The sequence below is a fragment of the Rhincodon typus genome, unplaced genomic scaffold, assembly GCF_021869965.1.
Source record: "Rhincodon typus isolate 14 unplaced genomic scaffold, sRhiTyp1.1 hic_rhity00005460, whole genome shotgun sequence".
NCBI classification, from domain to species: Eukaryota; Metazoa; Chordata; class Chondrichthyes; order Orectolobiformes; family Rhincodontidae; genus Rhincodon; species Rhincodon typus.
Genome location: NW_025971098.1, coordinates 784 through 11113, shown reverse-complemented (window position 1 = coordinate 11113; position 10330 = coordinate 784). Strand labels below are relative to the sequence as shown.

Below are 10330 nucleotides of genomic sequence, written 5' to 3'. Positions count from 1 at the left end.
CAGATTCTCCAGCATCTGCAGTTCCTACTATCTCCAACTGTTTAACTGTTGTCTTGTTCTTTAGCAGCGGCAAAGTTTGCATTATCTTAAGTTCTCTGGGAATGATGATTTATCCGAACTTGCCTTTTTAACCGGTGCTGGTTTCTACAATAGAGAGAGAATTTTCAGTATTCTTGCTGTTAGCATTCTATGCAGCTTTTTTCCCTCCTTTTGACCAAAGGCTGCTGTTGTTTTATTGTCAGAAATCACATGACACCAGGTTAAAGTCCAACAGGTTTGTTTGAAAACACAAGCTTTTAAAGCCTCGCTCCTTCAGGTGTTGGTGAGAGAGGGGGCAACAGACACAGAATTTATAAGTAAAAGATCAATGGGTCACACAACTGATAAGGATATATTAAACAAACCTAAGATGCTGTTAAATCTTTAATCAGTTAGAAAGTTTTAATTCATTAATATGTATATTTAAATCCCTGAATTTTTTTCAAGTCACTGCCCTGAGAGAACTAAAGGTTTTATCAGTGTAAAGAGGTGACATTTTAGGTCAGACAATAGATGTTAGGTGTGAGGCTCAGAGATAGTAAGAACTTCCGATGCTGGAGTCAGAGATAACACAGTGTGGAGCTGGAGGAACACAGCAGGCCAGACAGCATCAGAGGAGCAGGAAAGCTGATGTTTTAGGTCAGGACCCTTCTTCAGAAATCAGAAACGTCAGCTTTCCTGCTCCTCTGATGCTGCCTGACCTGCTGTATTCCTCCAGCTCAACACTGTTATCTTAGGTGTGAGGCTCTCTGTTTGTATTTTGGTTTGGAGTCAGACTGGTTTTACTTCTAAAGGAGAAATTTATAAAATGCTGCATGGACTGACTGTCTATAAATTGTGTGCTTTTTGAACAAAACACACCTAACATGCGTTGTCTGACCTAAAATGTTATCTCTTCTTTACACTGAAAACATTTAGTTCCCTCAGGGCAGTGACTTGAAAGAAATTTGGGGATTTGCATATCCATATTAATCAATTAAAACTTTCTAACTGATTACAGATTTAATAGCATCTTAAGTCTGTTTAATACATCTTCATCAGTTGTGTGACCCTTTGATGTTTTACTCATAAATTCTGTGTCTGATGCGACCTCTCTCACTAATACCTGGAGGAGGAGTGAGGCTCCGAAAGCTCGTGTTTTCAAATAAACCTGTTGGAATATAACCTGGTGTCATGTGATTTCTGACCTTGTTCACCCCAGTCCAAAACCGGCACCTCCGCATCATCGTTATATTGATCCTTTGTGAATCTTGTGCCTATATCATTATTTTATTTCAAGTTTCACAGTTGTATGCAACCTTTCATCTCTCAATGCGAGGCATTATCATGCAGTGTTAGCAAAACAAGATTGTCGATTTCTTGTCACCTCATTAAGTTTAGATGCCTCTTTAATTAAAGTGGTAGCCAGTTTCACATATTCCATGTGGGTTGCCTGGGCTTATCAGGTGATCACAGCAGCCATTTAAATCAATAATTGTCTGTCAAAGTCTCATATATTAAAGTTACATAGTGAAAACTGAATATTAATTAGTCCATTTTTTGTAACACTTGATCATAACACTCTGAATACTTCTACTATTTCCAATAATAGGCTTCATCATTGATTTTGCCTTAATTGTGTCTTGGTTCACAGCCTTGTTATGCACTATGGGCACACAGTTTTTACTTGCAGGAACACTATGCACCCAGAAGTTGCTTAGCTGTAGTTGTAGATCATTTCTGTATCAACATGTTGAGAGGTGTTACTACACACCTCTGGAGCAGGTAAGATTGGGCTCAGAGGTAGCGACATTACCAACGCCTTACAGGACCCCTCAGATTATTTGTATGCTGGTGACAACAGACCCAAAGACCTCACATCTAGATGTTAATTTCCAATCATCTTGTCTGAGGTGAAACGCTACATGGGTGAAATGCTTACAGCACTGTTCCCATATCTTCCTCGCAACACTGCAGCTGCCCACATTGTCAGCCATCTCCGGCCTGCCTTACCAACTGTCTGGTCTTCTCCTGCCACTCTTCGGAAATATAGGTATATGGTTTTAATGCTCACTAGTTTTCTCAAAGTGGTTTACAGACAATTAAGTACTCTTGAAGTGTAGTCACTGTTGTAACATAGAAAATGCACCAACTAATTTTACATGCTAAACTAACACAATGTAATAATGACCAGGTAATCTATTTTGGTGAAGCTGTTTAAGAGATAAATATTGGCTAGGACACTGGGGAGAACTCCCTTGTTCTTCAAAATAGTGCTATGAGGTCTTTTGCTCCATCTGAGCAGACAAATGGGGCCTTGGTCTCTCATCCAAAAAGGAGTAACCCCTCAGTTCTGCAACGGAGTATTAATCTAGAATTTTGTGCTTGGGCCTTGGAGTGGGATGTAAACTCTGAACTTTGTGATTCAAAAGGAAGAGTGTTACCAATTGAGCAACAACTTACACAGTAAAACAGCAATTTTTTCCCACCTCCTCCAAAAGAAATTCAAGAGAGGTACTTGAAAAATGTAGGGCTGTCCTGGTATAAGGGACACTCTCTTTGCCATCTGTGCATGAAACAGCGGCCACAATGAGTGCTCAATGTTTAAACTGGGCCTGGAGACTGCATTGCCTGCTTCCTCTTTCCAGCTTCTCCCTTTAATTATATGGCTCTCTCAACACTGGGCCAATTAACTGTCTTTGTATCCAAAATTGTGTTGCATGTCTAATTGGGATGTCTAATCATGTAAAGGTAGAGTCCTTACCTCTGGGCCAGAATCTTCAAATTTCACCTCAGGACTTGTTGACTACAGGTATGTCATAATTCAGGCAAACAGGTCGGTTATCAATTTGTAAATCCTACTGATCTGTCTATAGCAAACAGTAAGAGAAGAGTTTCCTGGTCAAACAGAGCCATGTGGTAACTGTGGTACACAGCCTCTCCATGTTAAAAGACTCCATTAAATAAGTGGAACTGCAGGATAAAAATCTTAAAAGACAAAGTGATAAGCATGAACAAAATGGCAATTTAAAAACAATACTTCCTAAAGCAATCTGCAATAGCTGTCTGACTTGAGAATCATTCAGTTGAGTGAACTGTGACAGGTGAGAACGAACAGCTACTGTCATCAGCTTAAAGGTTAATGTTGTTTCAAAATCTTGCATAAAGCTGGACTTTGCCAGATTAGACCTGTTGAATGGTTTTCATGCGAGATGCAGAGCCTGGATCTGCAAAGTAGGTTCTTGACATGAGAGCAAGTATCATCCTTGTTCCAAGAGATTACCAGTCACTCACAACCATTTAAAACTGATGTATTATGGAATGAGCTCCCTGAAATACTGCCGATTACCTGACACCAGATTGAAAATCCTGCAAACTTGGTTTTCCCTGTGCATCCTTTGAAGAATCGGATCAAAGGAAGCTCCATGATAAAAGAGCTGTTAAAAATGCACAGGTTTTGTATGCTGTTTACTTGAAATGTTAACTGCAAAATTCTATTTTTAGTGACTTTTCCCTGTTTCTGAAATTGCTATTTTTTAATCAAGGTAAAATTACATTTAGAGTGACTCAAAAATATAAGCTTTCATTCTAAGACATCCATTTAACTTAAATAGACAAAAAAAGTGTACCAAAGACAAGTCACTGGACTCAAAACATTAACTCTGCTTTCTCTCCATGGATCTCCACAGACCTGCTGAATTTCTCCAAACGTTTCTGTTTTTATTTCAGATTTCCAGCATCCATGGATTTTTAAAAAAAATCAATTGTTGGGTCTGTTATCATTCAATCTCAAATCATTCAGTTCACGGGTGTTAAACAATAAATACTGACCTTCGCACGAGCAACAATGTGGCAAACCACGTCAGTGAAAAAACCCCCAGCATACAGAAGGTACGTAAACATTACAGGAGGATAACACAAATATTTGCAAAAGCTCCAGAGAACTGCCATGGCTTGTTCATCTTTTGGGAGTATTAGGTTCTGCAGTCTTCTCTCCAACAGACCACCTCAGTGGATGCTGCCTGGAAGACAAGTAGAGATTACTAAAAAGGCAGGAAGATTACTTGATGAGCTGATCTTTATTGATGAAATATGCTCTTGAAGAATTTTAACAAACGTAGTGTCATGAACAATGAGAATCACCGCCTTGTTTTAGGAGTACACTCAGATGCAGGGTGTCACTTTTGTTCTTCTACATAGGAATCCTTAAAGACTGATGTAGAGATATATGTCTGCACTTAGGGTGGACTCTGGCTATGAAGAGAGGTTGAGTAGATTAGGATTATTTACATTAGAAAGATGGAGGTTGAGGGGGGACCTGATTGAGGTCTACAAAATCATGAGAGGTATAGACAGGGTGGATAGCAAAAAGCTTTTTCCCCCAGAGTGGGGGACTCAATTACTAGGGGTCACAATTTCAAGGTGAGAGGGGAAAAGTTTAAGGGAGATATGCGTGGAAAGTTCTTTACGCAGAGGATGGTGGGTGCCTGGAACGCGTTGCTAGTGGAGGTGATAGAGGCGGGCACGATAGCGTCATTTAAGATGTATCTAGACAGATACATGAATGGGCAGGGAGCAGAGGGATACAGGTCCTTGGAAAATAGGCGACAGGTTTAGATAGAGGATCTGGATTGGCACAGGCTTAGAGGGCCGAAGGGCCTGTTTCTGTGGTGTAATTTTCTTTGTTCTTTGACTCACAGACAGTTTGTTAAAACTGGTTACCCAGACAAGACCTCCAATCTGTTATCATGGGATAACCCCAAATGTTTATATACTTGGATGAAGAGGGATGAACTGGCTTCCCTTCTTTACTTAAATCTCCCCTCCCTTGTTTGTTTGCAACAGGTGGATACCTTTTCCCAGCCAAAATACATTTATGTTTTAAAAGAAACCAAATGCAACTAAGCTTTCTCAAGTTAGAGTGAATTTATTAGCTGCTTCTTTTCAACAAAAAGATGTGCTGCCTTAAAAGTTGGAAATGTCCATAAGTAATTTGCAATTAAAATGTTGTCATGACACTTCTCCCACTGGGCAAAGTAAACTAAATGCAATCTCATTTAATTACAAGAGGAAAACGGTGAAATATAAACAACACACGCACACCCATTCAATCTCCCACCCTTGGCTAATGTAACTTTTTATTTCTAACCAAGTCTTTTTCAGTTCAAGATAGGATATCTAAAATTATATTTAATTTCCTGGCAATCATTCAGGGTCTTAAACATTTTGACAAATAGTTAATGGGTTGTGATTTGTAGAGACTTTGGGGTCTCTGTACCCATTTTAGTTATATATCTCAAAGTATTTGAAAGACAGCATTAAACCAAGGGCTTTCTTTTCCACTGTGAAATCATGTTTCTGATGCTTGTTTAACATTTTCGCAAAATACCCAACTTGTCTCACTGTCTTGGATTTGTCCTCCTTCAGGAGGATAGCTCCTACGTGATGTCACTCGTATCAATAGATACTTTAAAGGCTTGGTTGAAGTTCAGAGCTACAACCACAGGCTCACCTATTAACATTCCGCCTTTCAAAAGTTGTCTGACATTTATTATTCCATACTACCTTTATTTTTTTCTCGTAGTTGGTCTGTCAGCAGGGCAGCAGCTGTACTAAAGGTTAAAATGAAGTTGTGTAGAATCCACACAACCCTAGCAGGTCATGATTTCCTGTTTCATTGTGGGAATGGGTAACTTTGTTTTGTTCATGGAATTTAAGTGTTATCTCCAACATTTTTTGGTTTTGTTACTGTGGTACTTTATGGTTGGTAAAAGATAAAAGAAGATAGAGAACAGTAAGTATTATACTATTAGGCATTGGCATATGTTAAAGTATTTCATCAAATTGTTCTAGGTCAGTTAGGATTAGAGTTGGGACTTTAGTTCAAAGTATTGCTGAAGATTTCATCACATGGTCTCCTGCCTTCAACTGTTGCAGCCTAATTTCCTGCCATTGGTCACTCAACACGTTCGTGAAATAACCCACCAATTGAAAAGTGAAAAAAAATTCTGCCAGACAAACAGCCATCTTCCCCATCTCCACGATGGTCATAATTAATAATCTGTCCAAAGAAACTTAAACAACAACTTGTATTTATGTAAAAAAGCTAAATATTGCGGATGCTGGAAATCTGAAATATAAAAAAAGCTACAAACACCTAGCAGATCTGGCAGTTTCTGAGAAGAGAGAAACCAAGTTAATATTTCAGATCTAAAGTAAAGAACTGCAGATTCTGAAAATCTGTTCTGCTCTCCACAATTCTGGGTTGCTGGAGTATATTTAAATGAGCCACAACATACTGCAGCGACCCGGAACTGCGCAAATCAGAACAGGAGTTTTTAAAAAAGAATGGATACCCAAAAAGCACAATCCGCTGTTACCTCCATGACAGACCACAACAAGACGACACAACACGGCCAGACTCTCTAATCACCCTACTGTATATCAGGGACATATCAGAGATGACCACAAGACTGCTCAGACCCCTAGGTATCAGAGTAGCCCACAAACCAACAACCACCCTGTGACAGCTACTGACAAAAGTAAAGAATCCCATACCCACAACCAATAAAACGAATGTAATATACAAAATGCCATGCATGGACTGTGAGAAACATTGCATAGACCAAACTGGAAATAAGCATACACGAATACCAACTAGCCACCAACAGACATTACCTATTCTCACGGGTCTCAATACACATGGACAAAGAAGGACACGAATCTGACTGGGACAACACATCCATAATGGCACAAGCCAAATACAGACATGCCAGGGAATTCCTGAAGGTCTGGCATTCAAACTGGAACTCCATCAAACAAATTGAACTGGACCCAATATACAAACAACTGAAAAACAGAACCGAAAGTAGTACCAACCACCCCAAAAAAATTGAGGCATATAAATAACAAGCGGGACAGAACACCAACGCTGCACCGGAGACACACCAGCTCAGCGAGCAAGCCTGCAACCTCGTTGTCTGCAGTTCTGGATGCCACACTATAGAATGGATGTGGAGGGTCTGGATAAGGTGCAAAAGAGGTTTACCAGGATGTTGCCTAGATTGGAGTATTTTAGCTCTAAGGAAGGGTTGGATTGTTTTCGATAGGGCATCAGTGGCTAATGAGTGATCTGATAGAAGTACATAAAATTATGAGAGGCATGAATAGGTTGGAAAGCTGGAGCCTTTTCCCAGGGTGAAAATTCAAATACTAGGGGCATAGGCAAGAGGGGTAAAATTTAAAGAAGACGAGGTAAGATTTTTACACAGAGGGTGGTAGGTGCTTGAATGCGCCGCCATGGGAAGTGGTAGAAGCAGATACAATAGCAATATTTAAGAAGCATTTAGACAGATACATGAACAGGCAGGGAATTGAGGGATACAGACCATATTCATGCAGGTGGGATTAGTTTAGAATGGCATCGTGGTTGGTGCAGACATGGAGGTTCAAAGGGCTTGTTCCTGTGCAGTACTGTTCTATGTAATTCCAGTGTTGTCCTCGTTATTATCTATGTGGCTTGTGTCTGCAATGACAGTGGCATAAAGAACTTTCATCTACATAGCACCTTTTAGAGCTTTGAGATGTTTCAAAGTAATTCACACGTAATGAATTACTGTAATGAAGTTAAATGTAGTCACTGTTATACTGTAATGGTAGCAACAAAATTGCATAGGATATGGCATCAAACATAGCAATGAGGTAACAAATGTTGACTGAGGAATAAAGTAAATATTAGTCAGGATAATAGGAGCACCTCAAACAGGGGGGGGGGGGGGGGGGGAGGATGTGATGCCTAGTGGTATCACCCGACTATCAATCCAAAAATACTGGTCTGGTTCTGGGGATCTGGATTGGAACCCTGCCATGGCAGATGGTGGAATCTGAGTTCAATAAATATCTGGAATTAGAAGTCTAATGGTGACCATGAAACCACTGCCAATTGTTAGGGATGATGTGGAGGTTCCGATTTTGGACTGGGATGGACATGGTCAAAAATCACTCCAGGACATACAACAATGCAAAATCGCCAAGCAGAGGCTAATATGCAAGTTTGTTACCCATGAGGGCAGCCTCAACCAGGATCTTGGGTTCATGTCGCACCACAAGTGACCTGACCACACTATACACTCTCACACATGCACACTATAAACTCTCACATGCACACATAGTCACATAGACCCTCTCTTATACACACACTATCTCCCTCATGCACACACACACACACACACACACAAATCTTTGAGGTGAATGTGCATTTATGAGATTTGTAATTGCAGATACTTTTGATTTTGTTCAAAAAGCACACAATTTGTAGACAGTGTGGTATTTTACAAATTTCTACTTTGGAAATAAAACCAGTCTGACTCAAAGTTAATGTACAGCTAGATTCTATGCAAAGCCTCACATCTAAAATGTGTTGTCTGACCTGGGATATCATCTCTGGTATACTGAAGAAACATAAAAACTTGTTACCTTGGGTCAGTGACTTGAAAGAAAATCTGGAATTTGCATATTAATCCTTTCTAACTGATTAAAGATTTAACAGCCATCTTAGATTCGTTCAACACATTCACATCAGATCTATGACCCTCTGATCTTTTTCTGTGTCTCATGACACCTCTCTCACTGACACCTGAAGAAGGAGTGAGACTCTGAAAGTTTGTGTTTTCAAATAAACTTGTTGGACAATAACCTGGTGTCGTGAATTTTGAAATTGTTAGGAAAAATCCCATCTGGTTTGCTAATGTCCTATAGGGAAGGAAACTGCTCCTTTTACCTGGCCTATCCGACATGTGACTCCAGACCCACAGCAACGTGGTTGACATTTAACTGCCCTCTGGCCGTTAGGCATGGGCAATAAATTGCTAGCCTGGCCAGTGAAACCCATATCCTACGAATGAAAAAGTTCTTCTGAAATACATACATACCTCTAATTCTGGGCTGTGTGAATCTTCAACTTTAGTTGTTCTATATTTCATGGTCAGACCTTCAGTTGCCTTGGCTCTAAGCACCAGAATGCCCATCCTACCCATCTTTGCCTCTCAATCTCACTTTTATATCACTCTTTAGCCAAACTTTTTCCTCTTCTGATCTAGTACCTTTTCATACGATTTGGTGTCCTGATTTGTTTTACAGTGTTCCTTTTTTTCGAATCAACATGTTCAGCTGTTCAGGGTCACTACTGCTGCACCACAAGAGGACCCTATTTATGAAACAACCTGCGAACAAGAAAGTAGAGTACTGAAGATACAAGAACTGTCCAACAGAAAATGCTTGAAATACTCAGCCATTCCAATAAGGCAGCACATATGAGCACAAACCTGTTTGCCTTCACCATTGTGTTTATTAGTAGGCCAGTGGTAACTGGGCTTGAGAAAGTGGTGGCATTGGTTCTACTGCACTGAAGTATCAGGCTATATTACATTACTTATATTTCTGGATTAGAAATCCAAACTTTCTGATTTAGAGTTGAGAATGCTGTTACTAAGGTTGTTGACTTGCTCGTCAAGCTGGCTTGTTTTTGTTCAGACGTCTGAGCAAAATCAAGCTAGCTCAGCAAGCACATCAACAACCTCATCCACAACCCGAGCTACAGATCTTTGCCAATACTTTAAATGCTGTCACTAAGTCAAGGCAACAGCAAGGACCAAATGTTGAACCAGCTGACAAGCAACCCATGGAGTATAAAATTTCCAGCCATCTGTTTAGGACTTGACATTATTGGGTTGTCTTAGTTTCATTAAAATGTTTTATCTTATAGAATATTGTAAACACTGTGTAAACATGGGGCACATCAGTGGTTAGCACTGCTACCTCACAGCACCAGTTCGATTCCAGTCTCAGGCGAGTGTCTGTGTGCAGTCTGCACATTCTCCCCATGTCTATGTGGATTTCCTCTGGCTGCTCCAGTTTCCTCCCACAGTGTGCAGGTTAGGTGGATTGGCTATGCTAAATTGCCCAGAGTATCCAGGGATGTGCAGGATAGATGGATTAGCCATTGGAAACGCAGGATTACAGGGATAGGTTAGAGGAATGGGTCTAGGTGGGATGCTCTTCATAGGGTTTGTATGGATTTGATGGGCTGAATGGCCTGCTTCCACACTGTAGGGATTCTATGATACTGAGTGGTTGCTTATTGGTGTCCTAATCTATTATCTTGCCTCTAGTCAGGTGGGTGGACATGGCTGTGAAATTAGTCAGGAGCCCATATCATTATAATGGACTGTATTTCCCCTGCTGAAATAAAGCACAATGAAATAAATTAAGTAAGAAATAGATTTAGGCCACTAAATTGTCGCTTCTGTGCCCA

General features: G+C 40.2%; 1 long non-coding RNA gene across 3 annotated transcripts; it reads right to left on the bottom strand.

Moving 5' to 3' along the window:
- On the bottom strand, positions 1–9545 carry LOC125482066. 3 transcript variants are annotated; one of them, XR_007261540.1, is made up of 5 exons: positions 9342–9522; positions 9120–9239; positions 3850–4040; positions 2783–2888; positions 1–144 (listed from the first exon to the last, which is right to left on the bottom strand). It is a non-coding gene; the product is annotated as an uncharacterized LOC125482066 (long non-coding RNA). The 3 variants fall into 3 exon arrangements; XR_007261541.1 differs by having other exon boundaries at positions 7–144; positions 2783–3006; positions 9342–9530; XR_007261539.1 differs by having other exon boundaries at positions 7–144; positions 2783–4040; positions 9342–9545.
- Positions 9546–10330: the final 785 nt, after the last annotated feature.